The following is an 8159-nucleotide window of genomic DNA, read 5'->3' as shown; positions in this document are numbered from 1 at the left end:
GCACTATGCGACTTAACTTCTGAGGTCATCAGTCGCCTAGAATTTAGAACTAATTAAACCTAACTGACCTAAGGACATCACACACATCCATGCCCGAGGCAGGATTCGAACCTGCGACCGTAGCGATCGCTCGGCTCCACACTGTAGCGCCTAGAACCGCACGGCCACTCCCGCCGGCCGTTCGAATCCTGCGTCGGGCATGCACGTGTGTGATGTTCTTAGGTTAGTTAGGTTTAAATAGTTGTAAGTTCTAGGGGACTGATGACCACAGATGTTAAGTCACATAGTGCTCAGAGCCATTTGAACCATTTGAACTCTACAGATCTTGGCGCGCGTTTACCAGCAAATGAAGCAAATGACAGTGCAGCAATGAATGAAGTAAGATTGTGCGAAGCAAGACCGTATTGAAATGGCACTGAAAGAACGAAAACGCGATGGAGGTACGACGGCAATGACGTGATGTGTACACCAATTTATCGTATTCGGGATAAATTTGAAGCCGAAGGTACTGTTCAGGATGTGCGTAATAGAAGGTCGGGCCGACCAAAAACATTAAGAAGTCCAACAACATTTTACTAGGTCACCTCAAAAATCTGTGATGTACGCTGCACGTGCAAGCGGGACAAACCGATCAAACGTACGACGAATTCTGAAGGCTGCAAAACGGAAAGTGTAGATTCCAACGGGAACGGCCCGGATGGAAAGCTGGAGTACTGCGTGTGTTTTGAAGGCACCAAAAACGAAGTGCAACGCCGTGGCCTGGCTACTGGGACACACTGCCTACGCCATTTTTGAATTACAACTCAGTGACGCCGTGCAGTACCTGTGGGAATGTCTTCAACGATTGCACCGTTCACCGCAGTACCGCGAACATTTTGCCAACACTTTATCAGTTGCGTTATTGTACGGATATTAGAGGATGGTTCACTTACAGTGAATACTTTCGCTGTAAGTATCCCCTTTGTTTCTTTTTCCTCATTTGTGTTTTCCATTTTCTATCAGTTTCTTACCTGATGCACATATTTACATTTTGTTTTACATTTCACAACACATACTGACTTTTTTTTTAGAATCGTTACTAAAAGGTTTCTGTAAATAACTTGTCACACATGTCAGTTGTATTTATTTCCGTTCTTAAAGGATTTCTCTTATGTGAAATATTGACCAGCTACTCACAATTACATTTTTCTGTGCATGTATTGTTGTAATGTTGTTGTTGTTGTTGTTGTTGTGGTCTTCAGTCCTGAGACTGGTTTGATGCAGCTCTCCATGCTACTCTATCCTCTGCAAGCTTCTTCATCTCCCAGTAACTACTGCAACCTACATCCTTCTGAATCTGCTTAGTGTATTCATCTCTTGGTCTCCCTCTACGATTTTTACCCTCCACGCTGCCCTCCAATACTAAATTGGTGATCCCTTGATGCCTCAGAACATGTCCTACCAACCGGTCCCTTCTTCTGGTCAAGTTGTGCCACAAACTTCTCTTCTCCCCAATCCTATTCAATACTTCCTCATTAGTTATGTGATCTACCCATCTAATCTTCAGCATTCTTCTGTAGCACCACATTTCGAAAGCTTCTATTCTCTTCTTGTCCAAACTATTTATCGTCCATGTTTCACTTCCATACATGGCTACACTCCATACAAATACTTTCAGAAATGACTTCCTGACACTTAAATCTATACTCGATGTTAACAAATTTCTGTTCTTCAGAAACGCTTTCCTTGCCATTGCCAGTCTACATTTTATATCCTCTCTACTTCGACCATCATCAGTTATTTTGCTCCCCAAACAGCAAAACTCCTTTACTACTTTAAGGGTCTCATTTCCTAATCTAATTCTCTCAGCATCACTCGACTTAATTCGACTACATTCCATTATCCTCGTTTTGCTTTTGTTGATGTTCATGTTATATCCTCCTTTCAAGACACTACCCATTCCGTTCAACTGCTCTTCCAAGTCCTTTGCTGTCTCTGACAGAATTACGATGTCATAGGCGAACCTCAAAGTTTTACCCCTGCCACCTTCAGAATTTGAAAGAGAGTATTCCAGTCAACATTGTCAAAAGCTTTCTCTAAGTCTACAAATGCCAGAAACGTAGGTTTGCCCTTCCTTAATCTAGCTTCTAAGATAAGTCGTAGGGTCAGTATTGTCTCACGTGTTCCAACATTTCTACGGAATCCAAATTGATCTTCCCCGAGGTCGGCTTCTACTAGTTTTCCCATTCGTCTGTAAAGAATTCGCGTTAGTATTTTGCAGCCGTGACTTATTAAACTGATAGTTCGGTAATTTTCACATCTGTCAACACTTGCTTTCTTTGGGATTGGAATTATTATATTCTCTTGAAGTCTGAGGATATTTGCCTGTTCCATACATCTTGCTCACCAGATGGTAGAGTTTTGTCAGGACTGGCTCTCCCAAGGCCGTCAGTAGTTCCAATGGAATGTTGTCTACTCCGGTGGCCTTGTTTCGACTCAGGTCTTTCAGTGGTAATGATGTTATGTTCCTAAATAAATGAAAAAAAATGCCCGTAACTTGGGCGCATAATTCTTGGTAATCAGGATTGTGATCGCGCTGTCCCGAAAACAAAAACAAATATATATTAAACAAAAAAAAAGCACGATTCGCTATAATGAACGGTTTGCAGGGATAGTTATCTGGTCTGGTCTGCCGAGGCGCTGTTCAAACTGCACGGTACTGAAAACGGCGATAACTCACGAAAATCCTCACGTTCACGTGGACAAACAAGTTAATATAGCGGGTGTTAATGTGTGGTATGGTCTTTCATTGCGTGGTTAGATTGGCCCGTTTTTTGACGGTACCGTAATTGGTAACGTGATCTTCAAATGCTAAAAACATCAATTTTACCTGCCATTCGAGAGGCGTTTGGAAATGAAAGTTTTCACCTACAACAAGATGCTCCGCCTCACTACCACATAGATGTCAAAGCCTACTTAGATGAAAATCTACCTGGACGATGTGCAGGTGGAAGAGGAACCGTAGAGCACCTATCGCGGACTCCAGACCTTATATCTCTTGGCTTCTAACTACGGGGACCTTGAAAAATGTTGATCAACAGAAGCCACCTACAATGAACGAGCTACGAGAAACCATCGAGGCGTTCAGTGCAGCTATCACACCGGCAAAACTGACAGCCACAGTTCCCTTAACAGTTCAGCGACATCGACATTGGTTGCTAACGGGGATCACTTTGAATACATAAACTAACCTTCCCCCCTCCCCCTCCCCCCTCATACAAGAATTGTAACGGTATGTCATTTTGGTCCGTTAACACTGGCTATCGAAGAGTGTCTACATTTTCCTGGACCCTCTGAATATAGGATTTGCGTTTTGTTAGCAGTGTTAGTGTCATTACTTGCCGTTGGGTGCCGGTACTGGTACTGTACCGTACAAAAAGCATCAGTGTGCATTACTCCTGCAGTCAACATGGGCCTGGACAAGGTGAACAGGGCTTTACTAGTAAAGCTGTTTTAGCAAAATAACAGAAGTAGTGCTGCTGCTCTTCGGGAGTATCGACGCATTAAAGGAATACGGAGAGGTCCTCTTTCCGCACCGTGGTCGAAGAACATGATTCAGAAGTTCGAATTAACCCTCGATTTGGAAATTGCACCTGGGAGAGGGCGGCGGTCAATTGCGCCACAAATTGTTGAAGAAATCAATGACGTAACGTGCCCTCTTCACGCAGAGCACGGGCCGTGTCACGACAGCTGAGCTTTCCATGGTCCACCGTTGTTTCTGACAGCAGTAGCGCGGTTCCAGGCTGCTATGGATACAAACAGTCACCACAGTGAGCAACGTTTGCCACCTGGAACGTAAACGTGATACGCAGTTAACAAATGTTACCCCTCTCACGTGGAAATTAACAGTTGTTTTCTATCAATGGTTTATTGTTTTGTCTCTTCAGCATGTCCTTACAAAAGTTTCCACAAAGTTTCGTTGTCCTGTGATCATGGGGACCCTCTCAAGTAGCGAAAGTTTAATTATAGCCACACTACATTTTGTCACCAAATGAAATGTTAAATGTTGAAGGACAAGGTGATGAAAGACGTTTCTAAAACATGTACTAATCATACAACTCAGTTTATATTTACATCGTTTTACTGTTCATCGCTCTTTACGTTTTCCAACTGACAGTTCACCTACATGTGGCGACTGTATATTTATAAGCACAAGAAGACGTCACAGATCATTTATTGTAGGTTTTTCTGTGCAATGGTGCATTCGTAGTATTGCCCCTGTTATAACAGTTCGCGATGAATTTCTTAAAACGTTAAAAGTACACTGACAGCCATTCAGCACTCAATTTTAGTGTTATGCTTCTGTATGAGACCGCAGAGTGGCTCCGTGGCATTAAAACTGACATGGCACTTCATGTCATGGCTGCAGCTTATCATACGAGGGTAATCACAAAAGTAAGGTCTCCTATTTTTTTACAAGTACATAGACCTGTTTATTTCTATAATGGTTTACATCAGTTTGCAACTTGAATATTTAGCTACTTTTCGACATAATCACCATTTCTGTCTAACCATTTTTGTAGACGCTGTGGCAGTTTTTGTACGCTCATGTCATACCAGCTCGCCGCCATGTTGTTCAGAAACTTATGAACCTCTTCTTTCACTTTGTCGTCGGAGCTGAATCGCTTTTAATCTAGAGAACAGGTGATGGTCACTGGGCGCCGAGTCAGAACTATAGGTTGGGTGGGTGATTATGTTCCACTGAAACTGTTGCAGGAGAGCAACGGTTTGCCGTGGGGGCGAGCATCGTCACGGAGAATGTGCACGCCCTTGCTCAACATTCCTCTTCTCCAGTTCTGAATTGCCCTTTTGAGGTTTTTCAGAGTCTCACAATACCTGTCAATGTTAACTGTGGTCCCAGCGATTCAGCTACGACGACGAGGTGAAAGAAGAGGTTCATAACTTTCTGAACAACATGGCGGCGAGCTGGTATGACATGGGCATACAAAAACTGCCACAGCGTCTACAAAAATGCATCGACAGAAATGGTGATTATGTCGAAAAATAGCTAAATGTTCAAGCTGTAAACTTTTGTAAACCATCGTAGAAAAAACAGGTCTATGTACTCATAAAAAAGTAGAAGACCATACTTTTGGAATTACCCTCGTATGCGTGACAAGGCATCGATGATCGTCTGTTCAGAGGTTTTTGGTTTCTAAAAGCCACCGAAATGTCTCAGCTTAATGAAGTTCTGTATAGGCATACAGCACCGTAACACAAATGTGAAGGTGAATGACTTTTCATTGTACCTTTTCGACCTAAGAAAGACAATGACAAATTTTTTCTAACTAAAACGCTTCAATGGCTACATGGCACAGAGAAACTATATACATCTACATCTGATGTGTAATGTCTTCTCATATTTATTAATATACTTAATTGTGAATTCTCTCGGCCGGTTTCCGGCAATGCCAATGGACTAAGCAATTTGAAAGGTAAGATCAGTTTAACTGTTTTAACATTCTAAAACACTGATAAATCGTTACTCCAATGTGCTTAAATTTGCAGTTCTTGGAATTACAAAACTAAACTCTTGAAATGGGGGAGAGCGACAGTTCTTTTAACGGAAATGCTATAATGATTTCCCTGGCACACACAAAAGACAGACTGTCAGCCATGAGAACATTTCTGCTTTCGGAAGGCTTTTAAACCAAACAGAATATCACCAATTGCTTTCAGCGTGAACAGAAGTCTGAATAGTAATTAGAAATCTATCAGAAATCTCTCTCCTCAATTCCTTAAAGAATAGAACTAACCTGTGTAAAAGTACTTCAAAATTCTGATTACAAATGAGTTAAATATTTGACGATAAGCATGTAAGCGAGAAAAAGTTTACAACAGCTTTGAAACTATGTTTAAAGTTTGTTGAAAGTTGCTTAATGCTCTCAGTATGAAGCACTGAATGAATACAGTCTACGTAATTTGCGCTCCATTTTAAGGAAAAGCAAGTTCTTCACGGTTTTCAACATTTACAACTTCACATCTCCCGAGTTTTGCTGCATGAACAGCGAAAACGTAGTAAGCGACGAACTTGTTTTCCTTTTATCACTTTATGAGGGGTGTCGGCGAGAAAAAGTTCGTAAAGATTCGAAATTATGCATACCATTTGTTGGATGTCGCCAAGTGCTCTTATTCTCAAGTACTGATTGCATACAGTGTGGCTAACTGGCGCGCCGTGTGTTACACTGTCTGAAGACATGTCTTTTTTTTACTTTTAAATTAATATTATATCTCTTAACGAGTATATTGTGACAGTATTTTAATTTTTATGTTAGGTCAGTAATTACATGAAATTTTGAAAATTAATTTTTTGTTGTTCTTGGAAGCAGTAAGACAGGCAACCTGCAACTTGAAGGAATTGTTCAGTAAATAGACGGTACTTCTAACAGTGCCAGACACTTTTTATTCCTGCGAGTAGGACTCCAATCACAACAAGACTATGTACAAATGAGACCAGAAAGCCTCAAAGGAAGCTTACAGTTGAACGCAGTCATCACAGACAACACAAACTCGGAAGTAGTTTTACAGGTAACTACGGAATAGAGAACTCATTAAGGGCGGGATGGGATTTGAATCCGGAATATTAGCTACTGCTGCACTTTACTTGGTGTCCCGGATGAGAAAGATGGAGCTGCTTTATTAATCACTTCCGGTAAACCCTTTCGGTTTTTTTCCTAACTCTAATCGTATAGGAGGCGTAGTCGAAATATAAGGGCCGTTTCGTCATAAAAATACGTATGTTTCTGATAACAAGCTTTTATTAGCGGTTTTAATTCCCAACAAACCCGCCTCACTTCCCTGCATAATCGATGTTCACATTTAAGCACTTTTCCTGACGTTGCACGAGCTCGTCCAACCCCTCGACATAGAAATTCTCCCCCCAGTTAAGAACAGAAGTAACAGTAAGTGGATGTGAAGTCGGGTCTGTAGGGTGGCCGTTCGAAACGTTCCCAAATGCTCAGTGTTTATCCTTGGTACGGGCAACAATATGAGGACGCGCCTTGTTGAGGAAGCCTATCCCAGACAGCAGTTTCCAGCGCCGCTGAATATGGATGACACGTCTAATGCGATGAAGTCCGTCAGCCACAGCGGCAGTTGTGAAGGGATCGCAATTTGCTTCACTTCTGTCAAAACTTTATAGGTCTCGATACTGGACCCGTCACTCCAACCGTCATTACACACATTTCTACGACCAATTTTAAAGTATTGACACAATTATCTAATCTTTCCTTTGCCCTTTACTGCAGGCCCATAAATTAGGCACAGCTTTTCATGACTTGAGCAGCTGTAGGTTGTTCCGTACACAAAAACCGACTTACAACACGCCCTTCGCAACTGGCTGGAGCAACGATTTTTGAAACCATCGTTTTTTGCTGTTACCCACAGATAAACGATTATGGAAGCTGTAAAACAATCAACAGACGCCGCTGCGTCGTGCTACAGTGTTCTTTGCTGTCGACATTCAAATATAAGCAAACGATTTTTAATTTTCTGGTATGGCCTATATCTCTATAATATGTTTACGATCGGAAAATAGATTCCCGTAATCGGAAAACAGAAAAATCAGACGGAAACTAAACGCGTAGTTACACAAACTGAGTAGAACAGAAAAATAATGTGTCGTATACTTGCAAAGGATCGACTCGATACGATACGTAGAATTTTATTCTTCTTCGGCGTTTCTCTCGGTTCGCTTATAATGGTAATCACCCATATGGAATTTAACAGTTATTTTTGTTTTCAGTTACGTAGCTGGGTGCTTTTCGTTTCACAACACACACAGTAACACTAAGGGCGCATCTTCTATGAACAGAGTAATTGTTCCCTGTGTATTCGCGTTTTAAGTGCTTTTGCGTTGTGTTGCTGAGCTGGAGATTTTGATAGTCAGGTGTGGAGAAGTATCTCAAAAATTCTTTTGAGGGCGTTAATCAGGTATGGACATGTCGCTCACCTCACTGTTTAACCCAGCGCGTAAAGCTACACCAGTAGATCCGAGCTATGAGAGTGAACCCGAATTAATTCCACAAAATTTCGGAATTTTTTCAAGGATATTTTCAGAGTATTTTTGTATTTGAAACCCGCATCTCCGGTGGCATGTTACAGAGAGTAATAATGGTACG

This window comes from Schistocerca serialis, chromosome 8 (genome assembly GCF_023864345.2).
Source record: "Schistocerca serialis cubense isolate TAMUIC-IGC-003099 chromosome 8, iqSchSeri2.2, whole genome shotgun sequence".
Classification (NCBI taxonomy): domain Eukaryota; kingdom Metazoa; phylum Arthropoda; class Insecta; order Orthoptera; family Acrididae; genus Schistocerca; species Schistocerca serialis.
Note: the sequence above shows the minus strand (reverse complement) of the source record.